The 11,638-nt window shown below is 35.1% G+C and overlaps 1 long non-coding RNA gene across 3 annotated transcripts; it reads right to left on the bottom strand.

Annotated features, from left to right (window-relative positions):
• Positions 1 to 2,277: 2,277 nt before the first annotated feature.
• On the bottom strand, positions 2,278 to 6,525 carry LOC145567578 (uncharacterized). 3 transcript variants are annotated; one of them, XR_014095700.1, is made up of 4 exons: positions 6,385 to 6,525; positions 5,446 to 5,606; positions 5,281 to 5,368; positions 2,278 to 2,441 (listed from the first exon to the last, which is right to left on the bottom strand). It is a non-coding gene; the product is annotated as an uncharacterized LOC145567578 (long non-coding RNA). The 3 variants fall into 3 exon arrangements; XR_014095702.1 differs by having other exon boundaries at positions 2,279 to 2,441; positions 5,478 to 5,606; positions 6,385 to 6,523; XR_014095701.1 differs by having other exon boundaries at positions 2,280 to 2,441; positions 5,500 to 5,606; positions 6,385 to 6,521.
• Between the last annotated feature and the right edge of the window lie 5,113 nt (positions 6,526 to 11,638).

Genomic DNA, 11,638 nt, shown 5'->3' on the forward strand with positions numbered 1-11,638 from the left:
GAAGGTAGTTCCAAGGTACATGTATCATTGTCTTCTAAGAATTGAATTCCCTCTTTCATCGATTGTTTCCAACCATCATACTGCATTGCCTCTTAAAAAGACTTAGGGTCCTTACCCTTGATAATAGGTACAAGAAACTTTCGACAATTCCATGAGAAATTGTCACAACAAATATAGTGTGCTAAAGGATATGGATTACCAAATTAAAGGAGTAATCAAAAAACGGAGTAGACGGAGATGGACTATTCGTAAACACCGTGTGAGTTACATAGTCACGGAGCTTAACCAAAGGAAAATTTTCCCGATGCGCACACCCCATGGCATCGAGCTGCTACTGATATGCCGAGTGCGCCCTATCGAGGCCAGTTGATTGCCCAGCAGCCACACCCCATCACCATCGTGCTCAAGGATCAGTAGTGTTCGGCTACTATTGATCGACCATAGCGCCCACACCTCCAACCCTTCTTTCAAAACGGATATCCCACACATACACATTTTCGACTTTTACTTGCAAATTTATCATCATTCGTTTTCTAATTTTGAGTAAAAGATAGTTATCCAAAGGTACGTATTTCATGCATCAAATGAGGGTGATTTGTGGAATATGATTTCACATGAAGTTTTATTTGTAGTAAAGGAGTGAGTGTACGATTTTCTCACATAAGCTATAATGAGTGTCATTTGAGGCACTCATATGGTAGTATTTTAGTTTTATTTTACCTCATTTTTGTAGTTTTCTTTCTAAATAATTGCTTAATTTCGTTTCTTTGTTTATTCTTTCTTATTTTGTGTTTTAATTTTGACCATTTTTGTAGTTATTTTCATCTATTCTCTTTTACTTTTTTTTAATTGAATAAAGATCCTAGGTGAAGCTAAATACTTGATCTTGATGGTGGTGCAAGATCATAGTAGTTGGAGAACTCAAGAAGCAAAGAAAAAGGTTAATTCCAAGTTTGTGCTTCTGTACTCTCAAGGTGTGCTCACACAAAGAGATTAGTGCACCCACGAAATTGAGACATTTATCGTTTCCCTCATGTTAAGCACCAAGAAGCATCATGATCGCGCACACCCTCTAAATGACGCATGAAAGAAGTTGCTGCTAATGGGCATGTGTGCTAGTGTGCTATGGTTCGCGCGTATGGATGGGCTAGCTACCTTGCCACCTTGACTTGTTTTACTTGTTTGTCCGTCAATTTAAGCTTATAAGTGCATCTCACTTTAATTATAACTACCTTTAGCTTGGACCTTAAAATTATGGCTTTTGAGTTGTGGAATTGAAAATCACAACAGTTTAGGCTGACCTTCACAACTTGAGATTCACTGAGCTTAGTAATATATCCAAGTGTAAAATTATAAGCTAAATTTCGAACCCAAGACAACCTCAGCTAAAATTTAGTCTCCTACAACATAATAGAACATAGATTCATAATACATGGGCCAAACAATTACAAATCTAATAGAAAAGCAATGCAACTGATAGCTATGATAATTAAAGTATGACAAAATTGATTTAATTGCACAAATGGCAGTATCCAAAAAAACAAAGTAACTTGATTTGTCTAGCTTTAACAAAACCGGAAGCATTCAACTCTTATGCTCAGTACTTGACTAGGGATGGCAGTGGATCTGGACCCAACTCGGATCCGTGGATCTAGACACGGATTTGGGTCTTTAAAATTTTGACCCGTTGGATCCGGGTCTGATCCGGATCCTGCTGTAAAAAAAGGGATCTGGATCCGGGTCTGGCCCCTAGACCCGGACCCAAATCCGTTTACTCGTTTTTTAGTTTTCTTATTAAAAAAAACTAAAATTGTTTGTTTTTTTTTATTAAAAATGTTGATGATGTTAGTAGTGATAAAGATTAGCCCTTTCAAAAGATGAATTTTGGATACTCATATCGGATACATCATCATTGCTTTTTCACTTGCTCATTTGTAACATTATACTTTTTTTGTTGTTTATAATTTTTATTTCAAAATATAAGTGTATAAGGTGATTACTTTGTGTTTTTAGATTAATTGTATAACTTTAATTTAGGTTGAACTTAATAACCTCCGACGGAAGTTTGAAATGCATTTTTTTACCCAAACATTACATTTATTGCAAAAAATTAGGCAAAATATATTGGACCCATTTTGGACCCGGATCTAGACCTGGATCTGTTGGACCCGTTGAATATGGATCTGGGTCTCCATTTTCCAGACCCGACGGATCCGGGTCGGATCTGGATCCTTAATACAAAAACGGATTAGATCCGGGTCCATCCGGACCCGGTCTAGATCCGACCCGTTGACATTCCTATACTTGACTAGGGCTAGAATTTCTAGCTGAGATCCAAGCTTCTCCTTGCCAGCCTTCTCAGCCTTCACCCTCAATTTGTTGAGCTGCTTCTTCCTTTCATATACAACCTTGGACCTTTCCTTTCTCTTCTCCTCAAGCTCCTGTAAGCCATGAAAATGTGTAGCACAACTTAAAATTAGATTAGAGCAAACAGCTTACTGCTAGGCTGCTTAAATAGCATGTTAAAGACTCATAGTTCCAGACTTCAAGTGTAGCATACTGAGAACAAATAATACGCAGTACAATTTACAACTAAGTTTCCATGATAGCAAGCCTAAACATGTTGTAGGGAATATTTCAAGCATCCCACACTTGAGCCCCACTGTGATCATACACTTAAGCATGGTGGCGTCCAAAGGGAAAGAAGCTAGAGCAAAAGAGTCGCCAACAAGTTTTAAGAACTTGTAAATCGTTCACAAGGTGAAGGTTACGCCCCTTCACGATCCATGAGATCGCCAACTCCATAGTGGTCCTGAACCATGACTGGATATTCGGGGATGAAAGTACAAATCCAACCTAAAAGAGATTGAACCTTCCCTAAAAAGGCCTCTACTTTATTCTTCTCATATTCATGTGCTCTTTCTAACTAACATACAATCAATACATTAACCCTAAACCTGTTTAGTCTATGTTGGTTGATTATTAATGCACAAACAAATCTATTATTGGCGATCACTTGAATTAAAACCATATTAGCCTAAATAAAATTATTAATTATCTTATTAAGCGTGATTTCAAGTACAAATTCCCTTTAAACCTGTAAAAGAGGGCATGATCAAGCAATAATAATAATATGAAGCAACATAATAATATTGATAAAACAAATCATCGTAATCATAATGACCTCATCAAAGCATAATATTATTAGCAAGATCCTAGGCATGATACTAACAAGATTAATAACAAATCCTAGCATGTCACTAAACATTAAAAATCAAAGCTTTAGCCCTAACATGATACTAACATGATAGAAGAAATAGGAAGCAACCTAAACATGGTACTAGAAACATACATGATATTAGAAATATTAGTTAATACCCTAAACATGATACTAGGAATCATAAAGACATCCTAACATGATACTTGGAATTAATATGAAATAAGCACGCTTTCTACAAGATATATAACAATAAAATTACTCAATTTGTTGCCTCGTACCTCTTGCTATCAAAAGAATACACACGTTAGTAACTTCAATAAAAATATTAAACGGTAAATCTAATCAAAGAATTGAAATATAGATTTGTGACCAAACCCTCATAAATTATCAACCTTTCACGTCTAGGGCGAAGATAATTTCGAGCTTGGTTATGTGCGTCTAAGACTCGTGAATGCGGTATTGTGTTTAGAAAAGGGAAGGCTTAGAAAGTCAAGAGAGAGAAAGAAATAATAAGCTTTAGCTTGAAGAGAGAAGAGAATTAGATGATTGTTGATGATTGAAAACGGGGAATAACGCCCCTATTTACAGAGAAAATTGTCCAGAAAGATAGAAAAGAGTCAGAATTCGACTCGGAGTAAAACCGCTCCTATCGCAATGCGATAGGCCTATTGCGATGCGATAAGCCTATCGCGACGCGATAGACTCCTCGCAGCGCGATAGCGCGGCTATGATAAAAAAGTTGTACGGAGTCCTTTCCCTAATATAATTAGACGATTGGACACCGTATTTATCATTAATTTAAGATCAGTTCATCATTAAAATATTTGTTCTATTCCAAATTAAATTCATTATCTTTTTTAAATAAAATAAAAGCATAATTATTAATCCTAATTCCATTAGAACTCAAAATAACCTTCTAGATTGTTCTAGAAGATTAAAGTCAATCCTAATGATTTTAGGAATAATAATTAATGAGCCCTCCACTTGATCATTAGGCCGTATATAAAATCATTTTAGGCCTAGTTTAGTATTTTGGCCATAACTTCCTCATTATTCATCGGAATTGGGCTTATAATATATCGTTGGAAAGCTCTTTTCGAACCCCATCCAACTACACTATTATTGGACCCATATCATGGACAAAACTAAATTGGACCGGACATTTTTCATAAACAGGGTACGAAAAGAAATATTTTTGAAAATAGAAAGAACTATTTTTATTTAAAAACAAGTGAATCACGAGACTCTTTCACATTTCACCTCCTTCGATAATCAAATGACGTGAAAGATATTCATGACTGGTTTGGTTTTTGGGGAGACACAATTAGATGTCTACACATGTCAACATAAAGATTTCAAGTTATGCAAAGTCAATGTATTATGTAAATTTGAGAAATCAGACTACTAATTCTAAAACATAATATACTAGTAAAAACCCCATTTATGTTTTAACTTGTCAATCTGATCAAATGTACGGAGTTTATTAAGGGGAAGCATGTTAAACTTCAACTGCTACACAGGTACAATGTACAAATATAAAACAAAAAATTGCACATATTATAAATCTTAAACTTACGTGTCGTAAAACTTGAACATATTAACTAATGACAATACAACATCAAAGGTAACAAAGATTCAAATCATGTAAAAGAATAATTAACTAGACTAATTCAAGAAATCACACAACTTCAGCAACATACACTTGGACAAATGCAGAAATCATCATTTAACAATATAGTTCCCGATTTCAACAAACATTTTATTCGAACTGGAATCTAATCACACTCTAAAAAAGACCTACAGATTATAACCAGGTCACATACAGAAACAAGAATTAAAATATTTATCAGCATAACAGAACTATAAAAGTTTAATGAAAATTTGCCACTACATAAACTACTGAAGTTCTTTGCATAAGAAAAAATAATTGAAACCTCATGTATCTCATTAAGAATATCAAAGTAAAAGAAAATTATAGTTGTTGGAATGAGGTTTGACAAGTAAATGTGCAGTTAAAATTAATCAACTAAAAAGAAATCGATTGACAAGAATAACCATACCCTGATGGTGTCGTAGTGGTTCCAGCCGACTTCCTTAGATAGACGGCCAAGCAAGCAGTACTTGTGACCCTTCTAAAGTCTCAACACCCTGAATAATTCCATCGAAAGATATCAATAAAACAAAGACTTGAAAATAAAAACATCATTTTCATATCAAGAACTTACAACTAATATAATCAAAAGAATGATCAAATCACTTGAGAGTATCGAGACAACCACCCTCTTGACTTCGTCATAAGGCGGAGAACTCCTTTGTACACCTTCAACCTTGCTAATGCAGTGGCTACCCTCTTTTTCTTGTGAGGAATCATCCTACATATAACCAACTGCACAACAAAACCATTTACCCAATGTAATGATCACACATAATACCCAACTCCAATAAAAAAGCACAACAATTTCGCCATTAATTCGATAATACTTCGTATCAGCATACTCATAAAAACATTCCACAACAAAACCATTCACCCCATGCAATGATCAAACATAATATCTAACTTCAATCAAAAAGCACAACAATTTCGCCATTAATTCGATAATACTTCGTATCAGCTTACTCGTTAAAACATTCCGCTAACAAAAAAAGTACACTATACCTAGAGATGGAAATGGATCGGGTTCAGGGCGGGTGGACCATCACCTGCATCCATACACCCCACCCGATCCATCCACCACCCGCTATATCATCCACCTGAATCCATCCATCCATCCATCACCTACCCACGGGTGAAACGGATGGTTTGGGTGATAATCTAATGTATAATATAAGCATTTAATCTTGTAGGCAACAACAAGGAAGTCTTGTAATCATCAAAGCAAGAAGCCTTGTAATCATTTCCCATACCTATATTAGTAGCAAACACAACAACAATTAATTAAAGAAGCAGCAAATTAACAAAAAGGCTGTAGCAAATTCGAGAAAAAAAGGCAGAAATTCTTGAACAAAACCTAAAAACCCTTAAAAAGTCATATATAATTAAATTAAAACAAGTGAACAAACAAATTCGTATGAACCAATCAAATTAATTTTATTTTTGTATGAATAAATTGGTTTGAACAAATTAAATTACTTAGAAAATGGAGTGAGTTTAGAATTTAGAATACCTTAATTAAGAATGGAGGCACCGTTTTCCAGCTTGTTGCTACCGCCATTTGACTTGTTCCAGACCTTGTAGTGGTGCCACCATGAGGGCCATGAGGCAGAGAGAGGCAAGAGAAAGAGATAGAGTCGCTATTGTTAGGGTTTAGGAATAACAAAACTGAATTAAGACATTAACTTATGTTGGGCCTAGCCCAATGTTAAGAATTTCATAAATAAAAAAATAAAAATAAAAAATTTAGCTTGTTTGAAATATTTGGGTGATGGGTTGGGTTAATGGGTGAAAATTTTCCACCCGCATTCGTTAATCCATCACCCGCTATCATCCGTTTAAACCGGGTTTTTCACCCATCCAATAAGGCAAGTGGAGCGGGTGAACAAATGATCCATTGGATATTTCCATTTCTAACTATACCCTAATTAAGATAGAATTATTAAACACCATTCAACAAAATGCGCCAATTTTAATTTCATCCCAATTAAATCAATCATTAGTATAATTTACTCTATCCTTTAGTGAAAAATTAGGTGAAAATTCTAAACTTCTTCATTGAAAAACTACATTTCTCACTTTCAAAAGCTAATTTCCATAAATACATATTATCAAACATTAAAAAAAAAATCTAAATTCAAACAAATCAAAAAACAAATCCTGAAATCTGAAAAGAAAATCAACCAACAAAAAATTGGGAAAATAAAAAATTACCCTCTAACAGTATGCCAGAAGATCTTAGAAGGAGCACGAAAATGAATAAGACCATGAGAAGGCTTAGTGTTCATCTTCTTACGAAGAAATCGAAGGTACTTCATCTTCTGCCTAACAAGACCACCAGAAAGAGCAATCTCTTCGTAATGAACAACAAAAACGCGTTGCCCAGTTAGAAGCTCCTTGGCTGTAATGGAGGCTAGACGCCCCAACATATACTGTTGACCATCGACGACCACCCTTTTTGCCAAACTGCAATAAAAAATTAGAAATCATCATATTGAATTGAAGAAGATGAAGAAGAACATTGCGAGAAATTGAGGAGAGAGAAAGAGAGAGAGTGTGTGTACCCATGGCTGCAGTAGAGTGATGAGAAAATTAGGGTTTTTGGGGGTAAAAATGGAGGACGATAAGAGGGGGTTTGAATAAGAAGGTTAGGGTTTAGTTGTGATAATAAGTTGGGTTTTTGTTGATAAAATGGGTCAGACTTTGTAGTAATGTTTATGTAGTACCGATTTTATAATGTTGAGTGGTTTTTGTCGTTTTGGATTGAAATCATGCTCTTTAGCCCATCCTTATTGTCGTTTTGGATTGAAATTATAATACTTGGGATGTTAGGATGGACACATAGTTTAAAAAAATTACAAGCAGGTTCATTTTTATATAGTTTTTTGAAACAAATCAATTCATTAATAAAAAGACATACAACATCTACAAATGAAATTTAAATCAACAAATAAATAAAATTGAATTAATTAAGGGTTCCTTCATTAAAGCTACGATCGTCGAATAGATCTTGCACTATGGTACATCTCTGGAATATACAGCCTTTTCGGAGAGACAGTCTCACGATTTGTTGTAACCGTAAGGATAATTTTCATTTGATTCAATTGATGAACGCCTTTGAAGAATTGATAATCATTGCGATCCCGGGAAACTCTTTACCAACGAACTGATAATAGGGCAAAAGATGATTACCTTTTTAATAAGCCCTAACACACACAAATACCATAAACAAAAACAAACAACAAAACTAATAAAAACTAACGACTCCACCATAGGGAGACACTCCAACATAGGAAGACGAACGAATATCTACAATATAAATACTCGTGTAGATTTATTGAAAATTAAATAGAAAAACTAAAGAAAATTAAGAAAAAGGGTCGAAAATAGTTTTATAGAAGAAATTAGACTATTTTTGGCCTAAACGACTAAGAACTTGGAGAAATCCTAGAAGATAAAGAGGAGGAGAGGCGAGGAGAGGAGAGGCGAGAAACAAGGGTAGTTTTAGCCACACCTAGGTACATTTATACAAGTGGGTTCATTTAAAACTAGAGGTGATCAACATCGGCCCAGCCCGAAAATAGGGCGGATTTGGGTCAGTCTAAAAATGTATTTTTAGTTAAAAAACCTAAACCCGACCCAAAAAAGCCCGCTTTGGTCCGATAAGCCCGCTACTTTTTTGCGGATTTGGGCACGAGGTCATGTTAAGGCCTGGCCCGATTTTTTTATCACCTCTATTTAAAACATTTGTTTGTTGTATAAAAAAATCTTTTGTATTTTACTCCCTCCGTCCCATAATATAGTTCCTGCTTTACTATTTTGGAGAACCAAAATGTTGTTTTTGTTTCTATTTTTGGATAATATGTAAAGACTATTATATCCTCACTTTTTTAACTTTATTCATTGTACTTCCTACATTACCCATGAATTTTACACATGTCTTGTACTTTTTTTCCTACTTTCTCTCTATAACTTTTGTCTATAATTGTATTTTTCACTTTTTTTTAATGTACATCATCAACTTTCTCCTGTTATTTCTTAAATACCATGAAAAACATAAACAAGAACTATATTTTGGAACAGAGGGAGTTTATTGTAAGAAAACAACAAATGGGGTGGGAGTTGGGTACGTAAGAAGAGTGAAAATATGGAAAAATTATTAGTGGTCCCATTTCATTTTGGTAACGTGTCAAGTATTGTAGGATGAACGAAAATGGGAACTGTGTCAATTATTATGGAACGGATAGAGTACTTTGTACTCTTTTATAATCCGTATATCTCTATTACGCAATATACTACTTCCTCTGTTCAATAGACTTTTGCACTATTCATTACTATTGTTTGACCATATAATATGATTTATACGTTAAGTAAAATATAGTGATGTGGGATCTTGTTAGATTCGTCTCATAAAATACTTTCACAATATCAACTTTTCATAAGTTTTACTCTTATACAATTATAGATATCTCTATTTCGCATTTTTTACAACTTTTGCCAATAATGTGTAACATTTTTTGCAACTTTCCAAAATTTTCCATATTTAGTAATTTTTTAAAAATGAAATAACTAAAATACCCTTATTAAAATTTTCATAAACTCAATTAGTAACTTAAAACAAAGCTTAATAAAATAATAATCTAACTTAATTAATCTAATTATTTCCCCCAAATCTAATTCATCCCCTAACCCAGCCAATTCAATTTATTCAACTACCATCAAATCTTTCCAGAATTTAATTCCAATTCTTGAAATTGTTCTTCTTCTTCAATTCCATAGTTACTGACCCCTTCTTCTTCTTCTTCTTCTTCTTCTTCTTCTTCAATTCAACTATCAACAAATTCTTCTTCTCCTTCAATCTGACCCTGCCCCCTCCCCATCTCTTCCCATAAAGACTAAACATCGGGATGACAAAGATCTACCCTTAGACAACGATGACAGAAAGTTCGCGAACGAAATTAGGGTGAGGTGGGTTGGTTGTTATTTTCGATGAGGGTTGATGGTCTAGAAGTGGTCGATGGGTGGCTAAGGGTAAGTGGTTTTGGTTAATGTGGGGGCGATTACGAGGTGGCTGTGTGGTGTTTTTTGGTAAGATTTTTTGTGGTATGGTTACAGCGAGGTGGGTAGGTGGTTTTGGGTTTGTGTGGGTGTGGGTGTGTGGTGGCTACAGGATGGGTTTTAGGTTTCGAGTGTGGTGGCAAGTGGGTGTGTGTTGGATGGGCGGTGTCCATGAGGCCGGCTGGTGTTAGCGACTGGTACTAGGTGGTGCTGCGAAGTGGTGGTGCGTCAAGGTGGTGGGTTGTGTTGCTGGTGTAATGGAGGGTGGTTAATTGTTAATCCATCCCTAATTTCTCTTTCCTTTCTTAATCACGTGGCCTTCCCTTTTCTTAATCTCCATTTCTTTTTTTTTTTTTTTTTGCCTAGGAGTCTATGTCGACTCCAAAATTGCAAAAAATGTGAAACGAAGGTAGTATCAAATGTATTTTGGGATGCGTAATTTCATCCTTGTTGCAATATTATTGGAACAGAGGAAGTATAATTGAAAGGGGAGGTGGTGGTTTCCTCTTAAAAAGACTTCATTACCCTTAATTTTATAATTTAAAAAGTTATGAATTAAAAGTAAAAAAACATTGACATAAATGTATCAATCAATCAATATTTAATTTTATAATCATCAATTAGGTTTACCTACAATTTGTGGAATTAATTGTTGTAATTAAGCATGTATTAAAGTGTACTACCTCTGTTTCGAATTATGTGCAACAATTTTCAAAAAAAAAAATTATCCATTATAAGCAACAAAGCAAAATTCAATTCAATTAGCAAAAATTTTGGTATGAAATTACTACATTACCCTTAATAAAATTTCCAAATCGGAATTGAGAGACTAAATTAGACTTAGTTAAATTATTAACACAAATTAATCAACATAATCCCCCGGTTTGACTTTCCGCTCTGGTCTCGTCAGTATTATAGACCGGACCCCAATCAAATTAAATCATCCTCCCACCCTTCATTCCACCAAATCAATTCATCATCTTCCAATCTTCCATCTTCATCATTCATTCATCTTTCTCTACCTAATTCTGTCACATCCACGACCATCAATCTTTAGCTCCGACCACCACCATTCACCTCCCACCACCACCAAACTCCTCTCTTTCTCTTCTTTGTAGTCCGCTTCCTCTTCTCATTTCCTTTTTTTCCCTCACCATCATTAAGCCTAAGGTTTTTATGGTCAAATTTGACCATGAAAACTCTAGGTTTAGATTATTAATGGTCAAATTTTACCAAATAAAGCCCTAAATGATGATTAGAAGGATGATTAGAAGGAAATAATCTACCATTTTAATCTTTTGTTCATATTTTTAGTGTCAATAATTGTTTTTTGTCAAACTGGTGGTGGATTTTTTCGTGTTGATGGGATATGGTTTCGAGGTGGGTATAGTGGGTTTTAGTTCGATTTGTGGTGGCTGGTGGGGTGGGTTTTGGTTTGATTTGTCGTGGTTTTGTGGGATGGGTTTTGGGTCGGTCTATAAATGGAGGTTGCGGGGTTGGTGGGTTTGGTTTTGGGTCAAGTTGCAGTGGCTACGGGGGTACGTAAGTATGTTTTAGGTCAGTTTATGATGGCTATGAGGTGGGTGGGGTGGGTTTTGGGTGGTTTCCGCTGGCTAGGGTGGATTGGTGGCGATGTTGTTGCTTGTTGGTGCCCAATTCTCACCTTAATTAATTGCCTCTTGAATTGATTAATTGCATTTTTCCTTAAT

Source organism: Chenopodium album, chromosome 11 (genome assembly GCF_948465745.1).
Source record: "Chenopodium album chromosome 11, dcCheAlbu1.1, whole genome shotgun sequence".
NCBI classification, from domain to species: domain Eukaryota; kingdom Viridiplantae; phylum Streptophyta; class Magnoliopsida; order Caryophyllales; family Amaranthaceae; genus Chenopodium; species Chenopodium album.